This window comes from Phymastichus coffea, unplaced genomic scaffold (genome assembly GCF_024137745.1).
Source record: "Phymastichus coffea isolate CEN01 unplaced genomic scaffold, Cenicafe_Pcof_1.1 PCOF00009, whole genome shotgun sequence".
NCBI classification, from domain to species: domain Eukaryota; kingdom Metazoa; phylum Arthropoda; class Insecta; order Hymenoptera; family Eulophidae; genus Phymastichus; species Phymastichus coffea.
The window spans coordinates 5,294,564-5,321,320 of NW_026706820.1; the positions used below are offsets into that span (position 1 = coordinate 5,294,564).

General features: G+C 32.6%; 1 protein-coding gene across 5 annotated transcripts in view; it reads left to right on the plus strand.

Moving 5' to 3' along the window:
• Window positions 1-366: 366 nt before the first annotated feature.
• LOC131670719 (furin-like protease 2) overlaps window positions 367-26,757 on the plus strand; it is a 1,261,737-nt gene continuing 1,235,346 nt past the window's right edge. For 3 of the 5 annotated variants that reach the window (XM_058946600.1, XM_058946562.1, XM_058946592.1), the window contains exon 1: window positions 698-971. The gene's annotated coding sequence lies outside the window, so the exon portion shown is untranslated. Of the gene's footprint in view, window positions 633-697; window positions 972-8,315; window positions 8,467-26,757 lie in introns of those variants that run through there. The other 2 variants (XM_058946572.1, XM_058946583.1) reach the window with 2 other exon arrangements.

Genomic DNA, 26,757 nt, shown 5'->3' on the forward strand with positions numbered 1-26,757 from the left:
AGTTCATTTTTTTTTGTAGGCCTGTGCAATAAAGGAATACTTTATTAGTAGCAAAAGCAAAATTTCTTTTCAGTTTGAGCGCTGAACTCTCAATGCCGCGTAGGGTACGAATGCATACATACCACGCACGCTAGCGCATGCGTACTGTACGAAGGATACATATATATGTTTATATATATGTATATTACAAGCTATTTCTTCAAATACAGTAGACTGGGTAAATTAAATCGACTTGATAGATTTTTTTGCAACTTCGTTGATTTGGAAGTAGTAATTAATAAAGAAGATATCGGTACTCAAAGTCGTTCGGAATGAAAATGATCATTATTAATTATTTGTGGAAAAACTCTTATATAGCAAATTAAATAGATAATATCGTTGTAATGGGCAATACAAAATTTGATGATTTATATATATTTTCCTTATAATTTATTAATTATGTAGGTCAATTCGGGGAGTTTAGTGATTTACGACCAAAACACAAAATACTAAGAAATAAATTAAGCCAATTAAACGTTACAATTTTAAATTTGGAAACATTTAAAATTTTAAATTCATATATATGTCATAAAGTTTTATTCAATTATTTTTAGACATCGTACAAAGAAAATTTATTGCAAAAAACTCTAAAGGTGAGTACAGTTGAACAGTTCTTTTTTTTCGTTTTCTTAATATGTTATGAGCTTAACGAGTTCATCTTGAGTCAGACTTATTACCACAATCTAATTGAAGTATTCTAAATTATAAAGCCTCTGTACACAAAAATGTATATCTTACCGTTTCATAGAAGTCAAGTGAGTCAAGTCCGTGAATACTTCATCGTTTTGTAGTAGTAAACTAAAAACAATATAGGTTTTCTGTTATTGGAATTGTTTATAGCCATTTTGTAATTTGTAATTCAATACTAGATATTTGTTAAATGATTCTGTTCATTTACATTTCATTTGTTTAATTCAGCATTTAAGCAGTAGGTAAGAAGAACATACCACATATTTTCGCTACGCATTAAAATTGCTGTCTGACGTATTTGAATGTTCCTGATTAACATCATTAATTTTTAATGAAAATATATGCTACTTAAGACGAAAAGTATATCAATAAAACAGAATTAATTTATAAAAGACGTAAATGAAAATTATTGTTAAAATTAAAACAGGTGTTAGATTAGAACAGGTTTAATTTTAATCTGCAAGAAAATACAACAACCAAGATAAGAGTAATATTAAATGAATGATAAAATTAGTGACTGAATATATAAGATTGAATTATTAGGACATGTAATCAATTGTTAATTCTTTGGAGATTGTTCAAATCTTTGAAAATTGCTTTAGTGTTAACAGATACATATAAATGTGTTATATTTGTTATTTATAATTTGTGACTGTTATAAAGGTAGATTTATTTTATTAAAAGATTGTGTTTTTATTTAATTTATCTTTGGTTATTTTCTATGGCTATTTCATAAGTTCCTTTCTAATTTGTGAAATAACTTAATAATGGATTCTATAAACTTTCTTGTATAACACTATTTCTTAAAAATGTCTTTAATTCTTATTAATACTTATATTTTTATATTTTTAAGGCTTCTATTTATTGTTTATTACCTAAAAAATTTTGACTACATTCTTTTTGTATATTTTCAGCTTGAATCAATAATTACAAAGTTAACAAGCTATTGATTTAATTAATTATCTATTAATTTCATTCTTTTGTTTTTATCTAGCCAATAGATTATTGTTAAATGTTCTTATAAATAAATTATTAACAGGAATTATTTGTTTTTTTCATAACTTTTCAAATTTTTAAAAAGGAGATAAAATAATAACCTGTTATGATAAAGTTTTTACAAATTGTGTGAATATATCTTTATAAATATCATCTCAGGTTTCTGTTGCTTAAAAGTAGTTAAATTTTGTTTTCCATATAAAAGAAATTGCAAATTTTCTTTAAAATTACTTTATAAATAGAGTTAACCACGTTATAAGTCTACCAAAATTGAGTTTTGTATATTTTTATAATAATTTGTTTTATTAATATAATTTGTACTACCAATTACATAAAACATTATTTATTAACCGTGACTCGCATATCTAAATTATTGTAATTTTTACTCTAAGGTTAACCTTAAATACATAGGACAATACTAGGAAATATTAAAAATTAGTGATTTATTATGGTAAAAGTAGTGTAAGTAGTAACTCAAAAATTCTTAAACATGATATTGTAAACATAAAAACTTTAAAGTTTAAAAATTGATTCTTAACTTCATAATTTTTCTTTATACTTTTTCATTAATTATGGTGGGTGAGGACTTTTATTAAGTTTGAAAGTTTATATAATAACAATTGAAATCCTATTCTATATACAGAAAACTGATATTTACATAATTAAAATTTTTTTTTATGTTTTATAATTGAAACATGAGTTAACATTGACTTTTGGGTATTCAGCAATTATGGGCTTGTTCATTTCAGAAAAAGATGTTTTGATGTTTAAAACAAAAATTAAATAAAGGGCAAAATGCAAATGTTAAAATCATATAACCAAATTTTTTTATTTAATTTTCTTTTAATAAGATAAAAATTTGCCTTGTGATAGTGATATAATACAGCAAATGATATGTTTTATATAATTAATTTTACAGTTATTAAAATTGTCAAAAAATGATATAATAATGTTGCTGATCTTGAAACTCAATGTTAAAACTACTTGTGTTAAAAGTAGAACATTGATTCAAATTAAAATAGATTGCGATTTGATACTGTTCAGTTATTTCTATTATCCTCCAATTAATTGACAGAATTGTGTAGTATAAAATATCATATCTTGGTGGACCTCATCTGATCAAAATTAGTTCTAAAGTCAAAAATTTGTATTGAATCTATTAATATTGAATCAAAATCGATTTGAATAACTAGCCTATTAATACACATTAAATTTTCTATTAATTAATGTATTCCTCAATTGCTTCGAATATATCTGATAATTTTTTCCATAATAACAACCAGAATTCACAAAAACAATTTATGATTGTCATTAGAAATTTCTTATTTACCTGCCAATTTATTCTAACTAGTTTCAATTTTATTTTAGCAATTCCAATGCTGATTAGTTACAAATCCTCTTATTCTATTCCAATACATTTAAATTACAAAATAAGTTTAAACGATTTCTATAAAATAATAAAAGACTGCTAATCCATGTTATTGATTCAAAATATATTTTACTTACAACTTCCTAATTAATCTGTAATACATAAAAATAACAATATATTAAAATGACTTTATAATGTATTAAAATGATAAAGTTTGTTTACTTAATTTGTAACTATGTTTTATCAAAGATCTACCAAATGTATTTCTAATTTCAAGAGAGATTTATTAGATTTTAAGACATAGTTTTATAAATATATGAAATAAATATACTTCAGTTGAAGTATTAGTTTATTTCGTTCAATTCTAATAAACTGTTCATTGATTATAGTCTTAAATGTTATAATATATTTTTAATTACTTGATCTGTTTGGAATAGAATAAAATTAAATACGTAGGTTTTTAAAATCAATAATATAGTTTATCAATTTAAACCTATATATCTACAGATTGAAATTGTATAAATTAATATATAATTATTGTATTTCGACGGTATTTGTCATTGTAATAGGTATTTACCATTTTCAACATGTACAAATAATGCTTTCTGTTCGATTTGTTTAATTTGTATCATTTTTACAGTAATTGATTCTTTAAATTCGATTTTCTTAATATGTGGAGTTAGTGAAAATGGATGAATTTAAAGTTCGTAATTAACTACACAGCAATTCAACTATACTTACATTTTAACTCCTTATTAATTAAAAATCCTTATTTCGAGAAATCAGTTATTGACTCAAGTTTTTATAATAATATTGCTACACACATTTATAAAAAAGCTTTATTATTACATTATTCTACAACTATTTATGTAGCTACTTTCTGACAGTATCTATATTTTGGATCTTATCTTGTTATTTAAAATTAATGATCACAAAATTTGACACCCATTGATATAATGGACATTTTAAGGATATTGCTGTTGTTTTTTCAATATTTTTAAGTATTCAAAAACTTCGACATTATTTATATTTTATTCAATCTAATATGTAAATTTTTAATCCTGTTCCTCTTTGCATTTTATAGGGCTCGAGATCTACACATTGATGTAATCATTAGCGTTATATGAAAAACCCATACTACGCGACTGCATTACAAGCTGAATAAATTTTTGTAAAGCTCCAGTTTACTTACTGATAGATTAGTCGTTTGACTTCCTATTCACTACTGCAAATTTTTTTATGTAGTATTTAAGTCAAACAGCTAAATAATCTATTTAACATTTCCATATGATTTTCAAATATCGCTCCTTAGTTAAAATAATCGTATGATATTATTAGATGACACGTCATGTTACGATTTGAAACAATTTTTGATATGATTTTTCATACATCACCTGATTTCACAAAACTAGCTTATCATTGAAATTAAATCCGCATGATTTCTTACAAGAAAATAAATGATATCGCATGATAAGGTTAGGAAAGTTCAAATCGAACACCAGGTAATATCATATAAGATCACGAGATTATTACGGGCGATAATCGGAAGGAAAGCTGCACGAGATAAATAATTTTAGTTAAATACTTATATGTTTATTCAAAGTAATTTAATTAATAGAAGTTATACGATAACTTTTTCTGCATAGATGTACATAGAAGTGCATTTTGATAAATGCGAAATCGTGAAAGGAATTAACCTATTAAGGCCCAGGCCAAACCTGGGAAAGATAGCGCCAAACTAACTATGCCAATCGTAGCTAAATCGTAAAAAAAAATACCCGTGTTTTTTCTTTTGCCATTTTCAATTGTTTATAAAAAATTATTTAAACAAATTATCAAAAAGTTATTATTTTCAAAAAACTGATAGCGGCAATCGATTCTACGGGAAAAAACATGACAGAAATGTATATAACGTTTTTTTGTCAGACGTCAATTTGTTAGTGTAAAATGGCTATAAACAATTGCAAGTCTGTCAGGTACCTGTGTATACGCCAAATCCCAAGCAAAATCTATTGCCGATAGCGCCAAACTAACTATGCCAATCGTAGCTAAATCGAAAAAAAAAATACCCCTGTTTTTTCTTTTGCCGTTTGCAATTGTTTATAAAAAATTATTTAAACAAATTATCAAAAAGTTATTATTTTCAAAAAACTGATAGCGGCAATCGATTCTACGGGAAAAAACATGAAAGAAATGTATATAACGTTTTTTTGTCAGACGTCAATTTGTTTAAGAAAATAGGACAGAAAGCTTTGAATTTTCACAAATTGTACATTTGGAAATTTGACTAACATAGTAATTGTTGGGTTACGAAGTTGCAAAGAGTTTGCAAAATTTTTTTTCTATTGAAACCGTGTTAGAGATCACGTTTGAGTGGTAGGCTAACGGTTTGAAATTTGAATGTATAGTATTATAGAAAATCGCTATTTTACAGTTATTTGTTTTTGGAACAAATTGACATTTGACAAAAAAACGTTATATACATTTCTTTCATGTTTTTTCCCGTAGAATCGATTGCCGCTATCAGTTTTTTAAAAATAATACCTTTTTGATAATTTGTTTAAATAATTTCTTATAAACAATTGCGAACGGCAAAAGAAAAAACAGGGGTATTTTTTTTCGATTTAGCTACGATTGGCATAGTTAATTTGGCGCTATCGGCAATAGATTTTGCTTGGGATTTGGCGTATACACATGTACCTGACAGACTTGCAATTGTTTATAGCTATTTTATACTAACAAATTGACGTCTGACAAAAAAACGTTATATACATTTCTTTCATGTTTTTCCCGTAGAATCGATTGCCGCTATCAGTTTTTTGAAAATAATAACTTTTTGATAATTTGTTTAAATAATTTTTTACAAACAATTGAAAATGGCAAAAGAAAAAACACGGGTATTTTTTTTTTCGATTTAGCTACGATTGGCATAGTTAGTTTGGCGCTATCGGCAATAGATTTTGCTTGGGATTTGGCGTATACACATGTACCTGACAGACTTACAATTGTTTATAGCCGTTTTACACTAACAAATTGACGTCTGACAAAAAAACGTTATATACATTTCTTTCATGTTTTTTCCCGTAGAATCGATTGCCGCTATCAGTTTTTTGAAAATAATAACTTTTTGATAATTTGTTTAAATAATTTTTTATAAACAATTGAAAATGGCAAAAGAAAATACACGGGTATTTTTTTTTTCGATTTAGCTACGATTGGCATAGTTTGGCGCTATCTTTCCCAGGTTTGGCATGGGCCTTAATGGGTTAATGAGCTCAAGCTAAATAGAAAAAAGCTAGTCAGAAAATTTGGTAGGCATCGAGTTTAAGTAGGGAGAGAAAGACAAAAACGATACGCGATAAAGAAATACGAGCAATTATTACAACTAAGGCTATCGACGACAGACCAGATATAGTGAACAAGTATTTATTCATACGTCTTTTTTTTATTTTGTCCGCAATTTTGATCTGAATTCAACCAGTTGTGACGAAAAACCGCTTTCCCGAATTTTTCCTTCGTCCATTGCCTCTTGGTACCTGTGTGTGTGCTTTCGTCAGATTGAACGCACATGTATGTGCATGAGCGCACCACTCATGCTCGGTTTGTTTGTTTGAGGTGCTGATTGGGAGCGAGAAGCAGTACGGCTTTCGGCGGCCTGTGAATGCAAAGATACTTACGGGGAGTGGGGGGGGGGGGGGGGGTAGAGAGCTCAAGAGAGAGAGAGAGAGAGAGAGAGAGAGAGGAAAGTGAGTTTCCATGTACGCAATGTCAGCGTGCCTCAGAGCCGCATTGTACCCACAGACGGTTGTGAGAAGGTCAGCGCGATGCGCGTGCGAGCGTCAAGCGGGCCTCCTGAGCAGGACGCCGGTACGGTATCAGAAAAGACAAGACACCTCAGTGCCGTGGTTCGCTGCGCCATTTTTCGAAATACGGCCGTTTCATGTGTTCGGTGAGCCCGTGGATTGCCCCTGCTTTCACAGCAGATCCGCCGGTGCTTCATCAACTGTTACCGGCGCTCGGAGATTCTCGGCAATAGCAGAAATAGTGACAGCGTCGGTAGCGTGTGTTCTCTTCCGTCAGTCGGCACGCGCGCGATTTCCACGGGTGTCGTCGACCCGAGGTGCCCTTTCCCTCAACCGTGAGCATTAGTGTCATGCTTGAGTGATTTATGGTTTCCGTGATTAGACGGAGAGGTTCACCGCTGCGCGAATGAGCATTCGTGCCCAATCGACTTACGGACGGGGTATTGCTGGGTTATAATTTTCTTTCTTTTTTCTGTTGTATTATCTTTTATTTTTATTTGTTTATAAATGGGTCGTCAATACAATTCGTTTTATTGAATTGTCGATGTCATTTTTGGTTGCGTATGCGTTCTATCCTTCCCATCCTAAGTTCTCTCGTAAGCGAACGTCGCACCCTGCATACCCGGCAGGTTACTTAGTAGCTGGAGAAATTGCGTATTCTTTCCCCGCGTAAATAATTATTAGGTAGAGTCGCGGGCAACAATTTAAATTGGTAAAAACTGAGTCTCCCTTTATAAAATTCTATTTTAAGCTCTGTTACCTCAAGGTCGGTATGAATCACTACAATTCTTATAGTCATGATCAGCTTAATCAATGTCTTAAGAGGATCAGTAAATGAAATTTCAGGCAAGTAATAATTTATCGATGATTGAGTAATTCATATGGTTTTATGTATAAAACTTCATGAGGAATTCGATGATGCATTAAAAAATATAAAAAAATAGTTTCTGTGTTTCTCAAAAAAAAATGTTGGTTCTTAATTTTTTATTTTTAACTTACAGCACTTATAGTTTAACTCATGCGTAATAAAAAATCATCAACTTTTCAAAATCATCCAAGAGACCTGTACAAGATTTTCAAACCCATATAGTAAAAACCGCAGGATAGTTCCATTTCTATTACTGTCTCAATTACGGCCTGACATACGGACCCCGTAGGCGATTGGTCAACTCGCTAAATAATAGATACAATAGATATTTCAATAAATTTGAATATATTTGTCAAAAAACATTCAAATAAATTCGTCATGGTGTTTGTAAAAAAAGAAAAATAGCATTCGTAATAGCAATAATGATTGTAACGGAGAATCACGACTTTGCCGGTTTTTCCCTTGGCCCTTACAGTCGTCTGTTTGCAACCTTCAGGATGAGAGTTTGCATGTATACACTCTCATGCCTGTTTCTCTGTTCGAGGTGCAGAGGACGAACTTATTGCTGGAACCAGGAGTGGCCAACAGCTGAAAAGGAAGGAAGACAGCGGATCTCGAGGAGCGCGAAAGTGGAAGAGATGGAAATAGAGGCGTAGTCCAGGCGCTGGTGATACGAAGAGTATTTGTTTAAAGTGCATTTGGTACCTTGGATTTACTTTGTGTTTTTGAGTTACTAAATTGAAATTTCGAGAGTATTATTCGATTTTTTGTTATTAACAATTTAACTTGTAAGATTACGTTTTTCTGGCTTTTTCAAATGGATAAAGCATATTGATTGATCTGTTTCAAACTATGGATAAAAATGGACAAAATATTTGTAGTTTATGAAAAAAAAAATTTCAGTCCAGCTGCTAATGTTTTATCTTTTCCTAAAATGGTGGAAGAGTATGGTATAACGAGTACGATCGCTAATCGTTATGTCTCTCTCCTTGGTTTCAATTCGCATTAAATTATGTATCCACATATATTGTGTTTCTAGTATGCCTTTTTTTCGACAGCTGGCGCGCAAGGTAAGTGAGGGAGAAAAAGAGACACGCGCGAGTTTGGCCCACGTGCGCGAGCGGCGAGAGAAGCATTCTCTCAGCGAGTGTGTGAAAGAGAGGTGCGATGCTGAGAAAGTCGTTTGTTTTTCTACGAACTTCTCATTTTTCTCCGGCACTGTACGTACTGGCCCTATTGCCGCCGGCCTTGTCCATCTTCTTACTGGTGGATCCAAGAACAACTGCAATTCCCGGCGGCGGACGTCAGGAAATTCCAGGCGGGAGTGTGTGTTGTGCCATGCGTACATTGTGCTGCCCGGTCCTATCTCGTTTCCTCCTTCTCGGCGACCCGGAGACGGTGTGCTTCCGATCCCGCCGACACTTTCTTATTAAATTAAAAATTGTGTTTTTCAAGTTAAAGAAACAAATTACTTTTTTTTTAATTTTTTTACTTTTAATCGGTTATAACTTTTGAACGGCTTAATAGATTTTAAAAGTCAAAAGTGTAAAAGTTGTATATTTCTGTTATCTTTAAAATGAGTTTACAGGATCCATTTTTATTGAGTCGATAAAAAGTTACAACGTTTTTTGTAAAACAATTCACTTTTTTGTTCATCTTTGATTATCTCGAAAACTAGGCACTGTAGAAAAAAACTCCAAAGAGAAAAAAAGATTGTTTTTGATGTAGAATAATTACACAGGGCAACAGCCAAAAAGATTTAAAACCGTGACTAGGTACTCCTGAAAGTTTTTGAGTCACTGAATCCAAATGCGGCGGCAGATTTTGTCCCTCACGTCAGGTTCCCAAGATATCCTGACCTTAAAAGTGCAAAAAACACTATTTGGTTAACTTTGAGGTTATGTCAAATCTCTATTAAAAGCTTTTTTTTTAACAGCCGACGGCATCTCAAAGAAGAACTTTAACCCTTCAAAACCCTTCTTTCAAATTTGAAAAATCTTTTTTTTTTCGTTGAGATATCGATATTTGAAGTTTCATATTTTGACGATTTCGCTAGTAGGCAGAAACGGCAAGATTCTCTTCAAAAAACATTTCCAGGCTGAAAAACTACAGTTTGGTCTATTTCATCTATGTATATATATATATATATATATATATATATAACCTGGACCGCCACATCCCAATCTGTTATATCTAAAGAAAATTTCAAGAATCTAAATCACTTGTTTTTTTATGAGAACGATTCCGTTTCTCTTCGAATGATCTTTTATGAGATTGTCGAACATGATTCCTGGAAAAGCTATGTCTTTGCAAAGACCAACAGTAATCCGCCATCATTGTTTCGTCCCATCGGCCTCGATAATTTCGCACTGTTTCTTTGATCTCTTGATGGAAACGTTCACCCATTTCTTCACTGAAGTCCCCAATATTCTTAGGGAAATAGTCTAAGTGCGCAAATAGAAAGTGTAATTTTAAGCTCATAAAACATTTCAAATTTTTAAAATTCTTCAGCATTGTTGTTACGATATTTTTATAATCTGGATCTCTATGATTTCTTAAAAAATTTTCAATAACGCTTACAAAACTTGTTCAAGCAGATTTTTCAGGATTTGTCATTGTTGTTACGAATTATTCATCTTTTATCAGTATTCGAATATCCGGACCTACAAATATACCTTCATTGATCTTTGCTTCTGATAAACGTGGAAATTTGAATTGTATATACTTGAATCATGCGCATTCTTTATCTAGTGTTTTAGTGAACTGCTTCATTAATCCTAGCTTGATATGTAGAGGAAGTAATATCTTTTTAGTATCGACTAGACTTTTTTTGATAACGTTATATGAGCCAACTTCCATGTTATTTCTTTTTGGCCACAACTTTTTCACCCAGTGTTCATCACGGGTACGACTGTCCCACCAGCAGAAAAAGCAAGGATACTTTGTATTACTAGATTGCAAACCTAGCAAAAGATTGATCATTTTGGAATCTCCACAGATTAACCAATTGTGTTCTCTGTACTGATTTTTCTCGAGTAGAAGTTTGAAGCTTTCATATGACTCTTTTAGTGTAGTAGAGTGACCCATACGGAGAGGAGCATAATCATTTCCGTTGTGTAGGAGTACAGCTTTGAACTGTCCACTGAAGAATCAATAAAAAACCGTTAGTGATTTGACGAGTGATCTTCTAGAGTTCGATATAATCTAACTAGATTCTTCACATTATTACAGTAAATAAGGTTGAAAAATACGTTTGAAAAATATTTCCGGAATTCTTCATCTCTCTGTCTATAGACAGTAATTTTTGTACCAGGTGCTAAAAGATTTCTTAGCGAATCTTCTAGCGAATATTATATTAGGCTTTCATGAATGTCAAAATAATTCAAATACATAAAAAAATGTAGTGTACATAAATAATTGTATTTCTTGTATTTATCAGTCATTGTCATTGATAACTTCAAAATAATTATAAAAAATTATCTGACATTGTCTATCATCTATTCAGTGACAACGCTGATGCATATTGAAAATCTCTCTTTTTAGTCTTAGATGTGATTTCTCGCTCAATCGAAACTATTATAAATCTAATTAAATTAAACTCGAAAACAAATTGTCTTGTGTATGATATGACATGATGCCTGATCCAGTTACGAGAATATTCGATAGACGGCCAGAATCACATAATTTTGGAAACAACTTTCAATGCATGTAAGTTATTTGTATTTGAGTCTTTATGAATGAAGTTAGTAGAAGTTCTTTGGCTTTCATAAGAGTTTCTATTTCGTTGTTCAGACTTTTGTTGGGCGTTTTAGAACCAGAGATGAGTGGGCTGGAAAACGGTGTTTTTTTCGACAATTAAAAAAGTGAGATTTTCAAACATTTTTTTCTCGAAAATAAAGCAAAGTACCCTCGCCAAATTTTAGGAGGACGTTCTACGTACTATGCACTATAAATTAAAAAATATATATATACGAAAAATTAAATAGGTTTTTTTTAAATCCACTTTGAAAATTTGAATTTTTGCTATTTTTGGAAAAATAGCCAATTTCAAATAGCTGTATCTCTGGTCCAAATAAAGCTAGCGAAATGGGCGGGGTCGCAAATTAAAGGTATTTTCAAGACAAACAAAAAAGTCCCTTGCCGTTTTTCGAAAAAATCAAAATTGACGGAGCTACGGGTCCTTGAATATGACCATTACCGTAGCCGGATACCATTCGTTTACATTGAGCGGGCGCTTAGGGAACTGTTCTTGCAGGTTTTGGACCGTAATGTTTGGAGAAGTACGTGAAAAGACGAATCGAATGCGAGGTCGCCCGTCCCGGTATCTTAAAAACTCTCGGAGTTACGATCCTTCAAAAATAGCCAAAAAAAGGCTCTTTTTTTACCTATTTATATACATAACTGGCTATATATATTTAAAAAAAAAACTGAGATAGCCAAAAGTCCTTTTTTTGCATGTACAACAACAAATCAAGGCCTCGGGCAGGATCGGTGACCCCCCGGAATTGCGAATGTTAAAAATTCTATGGAATTACCCATATATATATATACTAGTGGGGCTTCGTCCCCCTACTCGCTCCGCTCGTCAACCCCCCAAAGAAGAGTTGAGTAAGATTAAGTTACATGTTGCAATTTAAAAAATAGGAACTGATAATATTATATTCAATGAATGATATTATTTCCACACCACCATGGAGGTAAATATCATGGCGCGTTTATTTTTATAGTGGTATCCCCCGTAGGCTTAATCCACTGAAAATATTTTTCAATATATAAACTGTTCTATATTGAATACCTCGATTTATAAAACCTTTTTTTAAGTCGATAACTCACTATATTTGCTTATTGCGTATACATAAAATGATAATATAATTTTTTTATTTGTCATATAGTGTCAATATTTTGACATATTTTCTTTTATCATATAGTATCGATACAGTACTACTTGTGGATTAATTAATTAATTATATTAACATTTCATCATTTGATAATTTGAAATATCAAAAAATATTTCTTCCCATACAACGTTTTGAATACAGTTATCATCATTTGAATTATTTTGAATATGAATTTTTTCACGGTTTCGACATCTACTTAATGCAACATATAATTGACCATGTGAAAACAATGGTTTATCAATATACAATCCTACTGAGTCAAAACTTTGTCCTTGTGCCTTATTAATTGTCATACAAAATGCTAAAACGATAGGGAACTGTTTACGGTATAAAATAAATGGTAACGGAGAATTTTCTCCAGTGTTCAATGTTATTTTTGGTATAAAAACTTTCTTCCCCATATTTTCACCTGTTAATATTTGAACTTCAATATTATACTTATATAACCGTATAATTTTTAATCTAGTCCCATTACATAATCTTTCATGTATATTTAAATTTCTAATCAACATTACTGTTGCATTTATTTTCAAATCTAATTTATGTGGTGGGAGACCTTCTCTTACTTTATTTAATGTTTCTATAGGATATTTGAGATATATATTATGATCTGTTTGATCAACCCCTTTATGTGTAGCATGATCAATACTATAATAACTTTCCATTTTACCATTCAAATATTTTAAAATTTTAGTATTCAACTTATTGATATCATCATTATGAGCCGCTAAAATCACTCGGTCATACCAATGAGAAATATTAGAATTTCTATATATTTTTGAACAAACATTATCAGTTTTCATTTCTTTAGGTATTATAAAATTTTCAATTTTTCCTTCCCCAATATCCAATAGAAACTTAGCAAATTTTTCATTACTGCAACGCATATTTTTGTGTAATTTTAATATGGTAAACAAAGGCCATAAAGAAGAATGTTTTATAGTATTAATTATTATGGTGTTTTTGAATGAATATTTCATAACTGGTAAAATTTGTCTGAAATCTCCGCCTAACAAAACTAATTTTCCTCCAAATGGTTCTTCATTATCACATACATCACACAAAGTCTTATTAACGATTTCTAAAGCATTTTTTGGTATCATAGAAGCTTCATCCCAAATTATTAATTCAGCTTCTCGTAATTTTCTTTTATCACTATCATATTTCAAAAATACTGATTTTATGTCAGTTAAATAAAAAGGTAATCGAAACGTTCTATCTATATATACTAATAAAAAAAAATGCAACTGCTTAATAAAATCCCAGTCAGTTTACATTCGATTGAACGGTTCGGTCGATCAAGCTGAGCATATCGGGAGGCAAAGCCATTTTTATATAAAACTTTACTTCTTGAAAATTTTTAGATTAACTTTTAGTTTACTCATCCTTTCTGTATGCATGGCGAGGTTTCAATACGTGAGCTAAAGCTTTCTTTGAACTTCTACTATTGATATGCTATCAATATTAGAATTAAATACATGGCATTCATTAAAAAAAATGCAAACATAAATATATTTTGTTAAAATTCGCATAAAAACATGTAAATGAACAAATGGGGGGGGGGAGGGGTCATTTTTTATTTTTTGATGTGGGGAGGGGCCATGAAAAATTAAAAATTTCATCAAATCACTCAAAAACACGGTGAAAACACGGTGAATTTCTCTGATTTTTATGCAATCTTAAAAATATCAATTGGGGAGGGGACGGGGAGGGGACAAAATTATGGGGAGAGGGGGGGAGGGATCAGATTTCGAGGCCCCCTTACGACTATATATATATAGTTAGATATATATACAGGGTGTCCCATTTTAATTTACCACCCCCTAAAACAGGTTAATAATTTGCTTTGAGAAAAAAATGTTTCAAATAAAATTTGTTGGGTTCGAAGGGGGGCATCTTTTGACTATTTCAGCTGCGACCTTGAACGTGACCTTCAAGGTCATTTGAAAGTCAAGACCAAATTTTCATATGAAATGTGCATATTTTATGGCGGATTCGGATTCTACTAAAAAAGAAAAACACTTTTTGTATGAATCATTTTTTGATCAGCAATAGGTAGGTAGCTCTCCCTTTAACTGAAAAGAGAATTTGTTCTAGAAATAAGATGTTTTAGATGAATGTTACTAGCTTCAAACAAAGACAGAGGTATCCTTTGGATCACTTAAGGCAAGACCTTCACGTCCAACCACTTAAGGCAAGACCCCTTCGTTCAGCTAGTCACGGAAATTTCAATGTCTCAAGTGCTCTATCAATTGCCCATTTTGTTGAATGCACATTTGTATTCTCTGCCGAAAACTTTTTTGGACATCTATTAATGTTTGTGGGGTTAACGCCTGGAATGCTGCAACAATTCTCTCCATCATATTTTGTGCCGTCGTCGGGGCTTCCGCGTAAACTATCTGCTTCACGGCCCCCCACAGAAAGAAGTCCAATGGGGTCAAATCTGGCGACCGCGCAGGGAATTCACAGATTGGACTACCAATTCCAATCCAACTATTTGGGTATGTCGCGTTCAGAAATCTCCTGACAAGTAATCGACGATGAGCGGGAGCACCATCTTGCTGGAACCACATGTCTCGCCTTATTTCTAGCGGAATGTTTTATAGAAGAGGTGGAATTTAGTTCTCGAGAATATCTAAATAAAGCTCGCCGTTTAAATTACGGTCATAAAAAATTGGACCCACAACGTATTCCCCAACTATGCCCGCCCAAACATTAATTGACCACCGTCTTTGTGTACGGTGATCTCGCTGCCAATGTTGATTTTCTTCTGCATAATAATGCGCGTTATGAAGATTAACTCCTCCCATATTGTCGAACTTTGCCTCGTCTGTAAAGAGAGTCCGATCAAAGAAAAATGGATCTATGCGCATTCGTGTTTCCGCCCATTGACAGAATCTAAGTCACCTGGCAGGATCACCAGGCTCAATGGCATGTGTAAGGTGCAAGTGATATGGATGAAATCTAAAATGACGCAATACACGGGAAACTGTTGATCTGGGTACTCCATGCATTCGCTGAATTTGTCGCGTCGAAATATGAGGATCCTCGGCAATTACAGCACGAACCCCAAGCGCAATATGCTCTCTTGGGCCCGTCCGTCGCCTCTTCCTTCTTAAGTTACCTCCTTGAGCTCTTATCGTTAGAAGTTTAATATTCCTCCTAGTAGGATGACGAGCGTCCGGATACCTTTCAGCGTACAGCCTCGCTGCAGCCTTGTAATTGTCGTGACATTCTCCCAGAATCTTGATCATGTTAACTATCTCTACTGGCGTGTAGTCAGCTATTATCTGTTGTAGGTAGATTTTTTAGGGAATATTTAATCTTAAATTAATAATTTAATTTTTATTTAATCTGAAATTCAGAAAGTCAATGAAAACCTAATGATGAGAAGCTTTGAGGAGCTGTAAGAATTTACAAGCCTTACCAATAGAACGATAACGAAGCAAAAAAATGTCTTTTAGCGAGAAATAAAGCATTTACGAGAAAAATATTCTAATTCTAATATTCTAATTCCTCGGATAAAATGTAATGGTTACCTGTAAATAAACATTTGACCTTCACAAAATCTTGATGACCTTCAAATGACATTGATGGCTCTTAAGCAAGTTCGTGGTGAAGGTCACTACAGTATGTCCCTCATTGAATCTAGTAACATTCATCAAAATCATTCTTAACTGTGGGAAAAATTCTAACCTCAGTTTAAGGTAGAGATATCTAGTGATTTTTTCTACTTTTTTAAAGCCGTTTACAACAAAAATTTGGGATTTTTTCAAAAAATGATTCATACAAAAAGTGTTTTTCTTTTTTAGTAGAATCCGAATCCGCCATAAAATATGCACATTTCATATGAAAATTTGGTCTTGACTTTCAAATGACCTTGAAGGTCATGTTCAAGGTCGCAGCTGAAATAGCCAAAAGATGCCCCCCTTCGAACCCAACAAATTTTATTTGAAACATTTTGTTCTCAGAGCAAATTATTAACCTGTTTTAGGGGGTGGTAAATTAAAATGGGACACCCTGTATATATATTGTAACGGTCGTGATTTATTAAGTGTATTGAAATCGTCGTCCGTTAGCAAAATCTATGTATTATCGTCGTCCGTTGTTTTCCTCTTCTGGCTAGCTCTGTGCTTGTCGCGCAACCTGGAAACGAGCGCAAAAGCACGAAATATCAAAAGAAAGCAATGGTCGAAGGTCCTTAGAAAACGTTGCGAAGGAGAAGGGAACGCAGAGAAAATTCGGGATTATCGAATGAATTTGCCGGTTTGCTTAGCATATTTCCAGCGAATTTATTTACTACTTATTTTCACATTAGCGCACATTTCACGTTGGCCGAGAGATTCGCGATACGCAACCTCATTATACGTACGCGTGAGAGAGAGACGGTAAATATGATTTCGAATGACACGCAGCCGACGCTGTTTACATACGCTTGCTTCCCGGAATTCTCGCACGCAATACTGAGACAACGAAGGAGACTTACGTGGGCGAACGCTGCTGCAGACAGCTACGCCTTGGGTCTCGACCCTAGCTATTCGATTAACGTCGCCCAGAGTCGTCGGGCGTGAGTGTCCTAACGGCCGGTTCTTGTGGGTGGTGGGCGACGTGTCGAGCCCCTCGGCTCGTGTGATAGCCTTCAATCGGCCGCCGTTGATCCTTGCTCGTCGTCGATTTTTCCGTGCACCCACAACACTCGCTCCACACCGTTCTTACTTGACACCACACGGGATCGATTCTCCGCTCGATTTTTTTTGATGATGATAGAAACAATTCGAGCGCTCTGATGCGCGTCCGTTAAAAATGCTTTATTTCAGTGATTATTCATTGAATCGACCTGAAACTTTACAGAAATCTTCCTTGATTATTATTAACCCATTAACGACCAAAGTGCTCAATTTTTTTGTCGATTTTCAACGCGTTTTTTTCGGTAGTCATAGGCCTAAGAAATTTTTGCAAACACGTATTTGGATGAGAAATTAACGCTCTTTCAGAATCTTTTTTCAAAATTGCGATTGATTGCGTTATAAAAAAGTTATAGCCAATTAAACAATAAAAACCTGAAAAATTTTGCGAAAAATCAAGTTTGCGATTTTTTTTAGCAATGTTACCGCTAAAAAATCATCAAACAAATATGATCAGAGGTGATCACGACTATCAAAGTATCTCCAGGACTCCAGGAGTTTTGGTGGAATTTTTGAACCACTTCTTCCAACAAAATGGTGGCAAAATAAAAAAAAAATCCATAACAAACATTTCTCATTTTTTATCTCGGAAATCATTAAGTTTAGATAAAAAGTTCATTGAACAAAAAAGTATTAGAATTAAACGAGAAATACGCCTGAATTTTTTCAGAATTTTCCGAAGCGATTTTTGAATTTTCGGAGAATTCGGAAAATCCATTTTTTCAAAATCATCTCCAAAAATTCTGAAAAAATTCATGCGTGTTCCTTGACAAGTTCTAAGACTTTTTATTCCATAAACTTTTTCTCCAAACTCAATAGTTTTCGAGATAAAAAACGTTCTACTCTTAGCATGACCCAGAGATAACGACGAGGACGTAGTAGAATTTTGTCTCCTTTAGGGTGCTTGATTTGAGTGAGACCCCTTGCCTCTCCCTTTTCGAGGTGCTTGATTTGAGTGAGTCCCCTTGCCTCTCACTGCAATACGAATTTTTCAGTGTTTTTTTTTTGAAACATTCAACACAAATCGATAAATCATATTTTTCACAGATAATTCTCGTTCTTACGGGACAATAAGAACAAAGTTTGAGTTTTGTTTGTTTGGACATATTGTTTCTCTTTTTTGCATTGTCTCTGCGTCATGTAATTCTTAGCTATTGAAAGTGCATAATCTTTTGTTCCAACCCTTTTTTTCTCATCATTAACAGCATTGAATAGTACAGTAGCATTCACAATCGAAGCTTGAATTAGTCTTGAAAAAACTACCCATGTCTACTTTTTTGAACGAATACTCGGAAGTAAATTGTTACAATATCTGTCGTGAACATCATTGCCACCCATAAAACTGTTATAGACGCTAATAGCCCTCGGAAAAGGTATTTAAACTTTTTTTCCTTCTTGATTACTGTATCTCTTTGAAAAGGATAATGGAGTAGTACCTCTGCAGCAGTAGAAATAATCGAAGCTGGTTTTGATTCCATCACAGTGATGTAATTTGAACCACTGTTCTTATCGTGCTTCACGGCATACTCACCTCTTTGAGCTTTTTTATTTAGAACATTTTTATCTTTGACTCTATCTTCTCTAATAGTACCTGTACATTTTAGCCCAAGCTTCTTCAAATGCATAGTGAGATCTAAGCTTGTGAAATAATTATCAAAATAAAGATGGAACATAGATATTATGCCCAGAGGTATAACACGAAAGAACTTTTCTAGTAAATTCATGACAACGCGAGAAACCTAATGCACACTTACTAAATTTACTTCCCGTTGTAGAATTTTTTCCGCAGTATAAGTCACGACCTAATACAAAACCATCAGAAGTATAAAGACCCCAGAATTTGAGACCAAATCGTATGGGTTTTCCTCGAATGAATTGTTTTAGAACCGTCCTCACATAAGACTTAGCCATCATTTCATCGATGGAAAGAGCAGTTCTCCACACACCGAACTTCATAATATTAATTTCAAATTGGTTTAATAGTGAACAGACACGCCAAGCATAGTCAGTTGGATTTTTATCTTTCGTTTGTGAATATTTTAATTTTGATTCGATCTCTTCAAACTTATTACGTGACATAGCAGAAGAAACAACGTTACAAGATAAAAAGGGATTACGTGACCAGTAATCCCTCTGAGATTTCCTTTTGTTGAATGAAGTCAAAATGATTATTCCCACGAATGTATTTAAGTCTTTTAACTTTAAATCAAAATTATTTTCTTTGCAAGCATCTATAATATATTGCTTCATTTCAGTTGAGAAAAATGTTTCAAACAGTTCTACTGGCTCCATTTCTTGTATTTTACCGAGTCTTTCAATAAAATTTTGTCTTTCAAATTATGATTATACTTTCTTTCTCCTTCCATCCACTGGAGTTCATGCGTTCTTTCTAATTTAGTTTGAGTTTCAGTATATGTTTTACAAGCTTCTGTGTACGTTATATTAGAAATTTCATCATCCGAATAAGTATCGAAATCTGATCCATCAGAACCAGAATTGTCAGGATTTGGAAGGGTAACTATATCATCGTAAGTTTTCTTTGAAGTATCAATTTCGTACATTTCATGGGAGCGAGTGGAACGTCTTTTACGTTTTTGCGACATGTTATATAAAATAACAAAAATATCTAATGAAAATAATGACTACAGTTTTCAATGCTTCTTGTCAAACCTAGACTTTAGAAAGCGAAAATAATCTTTTCGATTCGATTTACTGTATGGTCTCAAAATAACAAGAGACTAGTAAGTAATAAAAATGAGCTCACATACAATTTTCTGAATTGCTTATTTGATATGTGTATATTAGTATACGCTATACAAATTGCACTTGTATACACATAAAAAGGCAAAACATTATTATATTATTGTTGAACGGCTGTTGTTTATTCTGTATCAAAAATATTAACGCTGCTAGGATTATAACCTAACTCACTTTTTATCTCGAAAACTATTGAGTTTAGAGGAAAAGTTTATAGAACAAAAAGTCTTAGAATTCTTCAAGGAACATGCTTGAATTTTTTCAGAATTTTGGGAGATGATTTTGGAAAAATGGTTTTTCCGTATTCTCCGAAAATTCAAAAATCGCCTCGGAAAATTCTGAAAAAATTCAGGCGTATTTCTCGTTTAATTCTAATACTTTTTTGTTCAATGAACTTTTTATCTAAACTTAATGATTTCCGAGATAAAAAATGAGAAATGTTTGTTATGGATTTTTTTTTTATTTTGCCACCATTTTGTTGGAAGAAGTGGTTCAAAAATTCCACCAAAATTCCTGGAGATACTTTGATAGTCGTGATCACCTCTGATCATATTTGTTTGATGATTTTTTAGCGGTAACATTGCTAAAAAAAATCGCAAACTTGATTTTTCGCAAAATTTTTCAGGTTTTTATTGTTTAACCCATTAACGTCCAAAATGTCAAAATTTCTTGAGACATTTTTGAAAATCCCATTTCCCAAGTTTCCCGGAAAATCAAAAATTGTCTTAAAAAATTCTGAAAAAATTTGAGAATGTTCCTCGAGCGATTCTAAGGCATTTTTGTTTTTATGAATTTTTTTCTAAAGACCATAGATTTTGAGAAAAAAGTTGATGAAGATTGAAAAAAAAAAAATTCGTTTTTTCCGCCATTTTGTAAAGAAGCGATGGTTCAAGGTAAACAAAAAAATTCGCTGTTAAACTTCAAATCCCATGATCACCTTTGATCACGGTCGCAAGGTGATATCTTCACCGTAACACTTCGAAAAAAAATCCTAAAAATTTTTTTTTTCGAAAATTTAAGTGTTTTTTATGTTTCAATCGAGCATACTACTGTGGGCAAAAAATAAGGTGAATTTGTTTGTAAAATGAAAAATCTTTATTTATTCTTCTACATCAATGTCATCCCCTTCGAAGTAATCCCCTCCCGATAAAATACACTTATGCCAAAGTTTTTTCCAATCCTCGAAACATGCCAAATAGTCCCTTTCCGGTATAGCCATCAGCGCCTTCTTCGATTCAGCTCTTATCTCCTCAATCGACTCGAAACGCGTTCCCCGGAGTGGTCTCTTGAGTTTTGGGAATAGCCAGAAGTCACACGGAGCCAAATCAGGCGAATACGGTGGTTGCGGAACGATATGCGTCGAATTTTTGGCGAAATGGTCACGAAGAACGAGTGAACGAATTGAGCGTTTTCGGTACCAAACGAGATTTGACTTTTCGTAGGCCCAAATGGTCTTTCAAAATTGTTTTCACAGATCCTTCTGATATTCCGATCATATCAGTAAGGTCTCTAACAGTCAACCGACGATTTTCGAGCACTAATTCCTTCACTTTATTGACGTGTTGGTCATCTGTTGACGTCGATGGTCGTCCGGAGCGCTCCAAGTCATCAACACGTTCTCGACCCTCTTTGAAGTCTTTGTACCACTTATAAACATTTTTCTGCGACATGGTAGAATCACCAAAGGCCTTCCGCAACATCCTCAACGTTTCCGCAGCCGAAATTTCATTCCGCAAACAAAATTTGATGGCACTTCTTTGCTCAATTAAATCAGACATTGTAAAAATCGAAACATGCACTCTTGGTCGTTTGGTAAACAGAAGCGTAAATATATTACTGATGATGACATTGACATGAAATTTGTCCCAGATGTCATTCGCAGTCCTACCAACTCAAGAAAAAAAGAACTAGCCCGAAATGTTAAGCCCGCGAAGTTTAAATTGAAAATTCACCTTACTTTTTGCCCACAGTAGTATCTCTTTTCCTGTGAATTTTATCATGATTCTGGCAACGGATTCTGAAAGAGCATGCAATTTTACATCAGAATATGTGGTTCAAGAATTTTTTCAACGCCAATTACATAGGAAAAAATCACTTTGAAAACGTGCAAGAAATTTTGACATTTTGGACGTTAATGGGTTAATTGGCTATAACTTTTCTATAACGCAATCAATCGCAATTTTGAAAAAAGGTTCTGAAGGAGCGTTAAATTTTCCATCCAAATACGTGTTTGCAAAAATTTCTTAGGCCTATGACTACCGAAAAAAACGCGTTGAAAATCGACAAAAAAATTGAGCACTTTGGTCGTTAATGGGTTAATAATAATCAAGGAAGATTTCTGTAAAGTTTCAGGTCGATTCAATGAGTAATCACTGAAATAAAGCATTTTTAACACAAACGCGCGATCTTGCACACGGCATTGTTGTATGCTGCTGTCACGTAAGCATCATTTCGTTGTTACCGCCAGGGCGCGGATTTGGTATTAACGCTCTATTTCAGTGATTATTTGTTGAATTGATCTGAAACTTTGCAAAAATCTTCCTCGATTATCAATGAACAAATGTCTCGCTAGGACTTATTTCAGTCTACAATATTTCTCTTTGTATATTTCTTTTATTGAATTTAATGAACCAATATGACTCGATATTGTTAAAAATAAATTGTAATTAATATTATTCCCTATTATCTGTTTTGCACATTCGATGTGCACGTTTGATAGTGACGCGCATTAAAAAAATTGTTCGATTTTGATCATTTATCGAATTCAGAACGAAAATAAAAACAAATAAATCTGTCAGCTACTATTTTTTTTCTCATATTATAACCAAGTTGCAAAAGTCGTTAATTGCTGTTACAGTAGTGATCAACTGTAAAATGAAGAAGTACTGTTTGGTTTTGTGGAAAGGTGTTGTGAGGGAGTTTAGTGTCGTGCGTTCGACGAATGTGAAGCGTATGATTTAAAGTTAATTTTGGGAAAAAGTGGTTTGCGGCGGACGTTATAAAAAATAGCGGTGAGTATTTTTAATATTAATTATAAACTCTTTGAATATTCTATTTAACAATAAACACTTTATAAACTCGAACCACACAATTACGAAAAAATCTTTGTATTTATTTTGCCATTAGAAATACATTTGATTAAAGTAATTATATATATCTTACAGAAGTACACTAGTTATTGGGTTATTGACATTTAAAATTTTCAGTCTTGGTTCCGTATAATTTATCCTGTAGTATATTATAATCCTTACCAAATTCAACATTCAAATGATGTTCAACAATATTAATATTCTCTTTGTTTGTACAGTTAATGACTATCGTTTTTAGTTTAACTAATTTATCTGTCGGTACTATGATATTATATAAAAGTTTGTCCGCTACCCTTTTTAGTATTTAATCCTTATGCTATAAATTTTTTTGCTTGATTATTAGTGCAGGCTTATGATTTATTTTTAATGTTTTAGACTTCGTAATTTCTGCAAAGTATGGAAAGTTAGTTCTTAAGAGATCAGACTTATTATATTATCGCTATTCTAGATTAAGTTTATCTAGTACAAGTTTGTTTGTTTCGAGGAATTATTTCAATAATGCAAAAAATAATGCATTTTTTCTTGTATTTCACCATTTCATTTCCGCAATAGAATTGTCAGCATAGAATTTTATTTATGCATTCGCAACGTCCCGTATAAGAGTGCGGACAGTCTACACCAGCCCATTGGAACACACAATTCTCGGCAATCGAGGGATTCTGCTTCCCAATAATACACATATACTTCACATACATACACGTGCAGATACTCACTTTATTAATTATTTTATAGATGATGAAGAATATCTATTGAGTTTTGATGTTTTTACGGATGCAACAGTGCTACCAAAAAATCGAGGTTAGTATTTATTCCTTTACTAACACTCTATTATACTCTCATTTTTTATATTGAACTTCTAATTTCTAGCATTATAAAATCTAATAATATTAATTAATTATTCTTTTATTTTTATGAGAAGGAGCAGGAGAAGGAGAAAATAAGAGTGATGGTATGGAAGAAGTAGAAGAAGACGAGGGAGAAAAAATGGAAGAAAATGAAATGGAAGAAGGAAGACAAGAGGAGCAAGGGATGAACGAAGATCAAGGAGGATAAAATGGAGAAGGATTGAAAGAAGAAAAAGGACCAACCGAAGGAGAGATAGATGAAGGAAGAAGAGAAGAAGGTGAAAGAGAAGAAGAATAATATCAGGAAGTAGGTATAGTATTATATTTCATTTTTAATTTCTCAAATTACAAAATAAAATAAAATAAATGAATGTTATATTTTTAGATGGACGAGTGAGAGAGGTTGAAGAAACGGTAACAGGGGAAGAGCGAGAAAATGAAAGGAATGAAGATGGTAAAGATGCTGAAGCTCAGATGGCAAAACTCGTCCGAATTTTAAGGACAGATTTTGCAAGTTGTGTGCCAAATGACAGGATCGTATGTATAATTATATCTTTTCATTTATAAAATATAAAATATGAGCTTGGGTGCGTGCGCGTAACGTCGGAACGTTTGTATATAAATTATACATACGCATACGTAAGCTCGCCAAAACTATAACGCAAGCAAATATAAATCGGTTTCATTTAGAAATCATACATACTTAATCTTAAAAATATTTTCAGGTACGTTTAGTGGATGATGTTGATGTATACGTTTCAAAAGTTGAGCTTGATAGCATCATAAAAACGTACGCTCACAACAGTACTAGAATGGTTACAAAATTGATGAGTTCCTTGATTAAAAAAGAGGAACTCATAGCCATGACCGCTACTGGCAAGGGAAAAACACCTGATATTCTAAAGGAGATATTCGAGGGAGTACTACGCAAGTAAAAAAACAATTTGTAATTGGAAAATATATACGTATATTTAAATACATGAGTTTATTATTATTGTAGAATTTGTTAGTAATGCAGTGAGTGAGGAACAGAACATTTCTAAAAAAAGGTACAGGATAATATTAACAAGGATGTTGAATCATATGAGGAATCGATAACGAAGTTTTGTATATTTTTATTTATATCGTTACTTTTTATTGAGTTATTGTTAATAAATAATTCTTGAAAATATAAAAACCTTTTCGTGTATTGATTTAAATATAAGAGTTAAGACTATCGAAAACATATTTTTTAATTAGCCAAACAGCATAGAGTATTATATCACCAATTATTCTGAAAAATATACAAACGTATAAAAAATTCTACAGAGTCGAAAAAGTTAAATAAAGTTCTCCAAAAGTTAAAAAATAAATACAAAAAAATGTATCCGTATATTATGACAATAAGCTGTACAAATAACAAAAAATTAGACAAAGTAAAATAAATATAGCTGAAAAAACGAACGCAAAATTACAAAAAGAAGCCACAAAATTAACCGAAAAAGTAACCGTAAAAGTAACCGACAAAATAACCGTAAAGTAACCGAAAAGTAACCGAAAAAGTAACCGAAAGTTACTTTAACGGTTACTTTTTCAGTTACTTTTTTGACTATGTTATTATTACTTCTCAGGTTTTGTTTTCGTTTGCTCTCACGGATACTTTCTGGAATAGTTATTCGTTTATAAAATAAATTACTATTATTGTTTTTTTCGTTTGCTCTCAAGACTGCTTTTATAGTTACTTTTTCTTTTACTTTTTCGGTTAGTTCCCCGGTTATTTTTTCGGTTACTTTCTCGATTACTCTTTTGAGTATGTTTTTATTATATTATATTCTTATATATATAGGTCTTGTTTTCGTTTGCTCTCACGGATACTTTGTCGAATAGATTACTATTATTGCCTTTCCGTTTGCTCTCAAGACTGCTTTTATAGTTACTTTTTCGGTTACTTTTTCGTCTACTTTGTCGTCTACTTTTTCGGTTACTTTTTCCGTTACTTTCTCGATTACTTTTTTGACTATGTTTTCATTACATTTTAGTTCTTGTTTTCGTTTGCTCTCACGGATACTTTCTGGAATAGTTATTTGTATATAAAATATATCACTATTATTGCCTTTTCCGTTTGCTCTCCAGGCTACTTTCTCGGTCACTTTTTCGATTACTTTTTCGGTTACTTATTCGGTTACTTTTTCGGTTACTTTTCGGTAACTTTTTCGGTTACTTTTTCGCTAACTTTTTCGGTTACAGTCGCGTTTTATTATGTATTTCTTAAAGATTGTTTTATGGCTGGAGTGTTAAGAGGGGAAAAGAAGATAATGAACAAGAGAAATTTTCAGTTAACTAAATTTGTATTAACAATTGTAATCATCAAATTAAATAAAAGAACGAAACAAAAAAAAAACAAAATGGAGAAACAAATATCAACCATAAGAATTATAAACGAAATTAACAATATTTACATAGATGAAGTTACAATTTGTTAAACACAATTACACGCATATAATACACATAATCATACAACAAACAAATCAAAAACATAATTACACAACCCACACATCAAACATATCACATCTCCCAGTCTGGATCATCGTTATCTTCTTCATCCATCTCTTCGTCTTCTTCTCTATTTTCTTCACCTTCTTCATCATCTTCATCCATTCCATCCTCGTTGATAGCTTCATCATCACCATTATCGCCATCCAAACATTGTTCAAAGTGCCCTCCCTTCTGTTCAATACA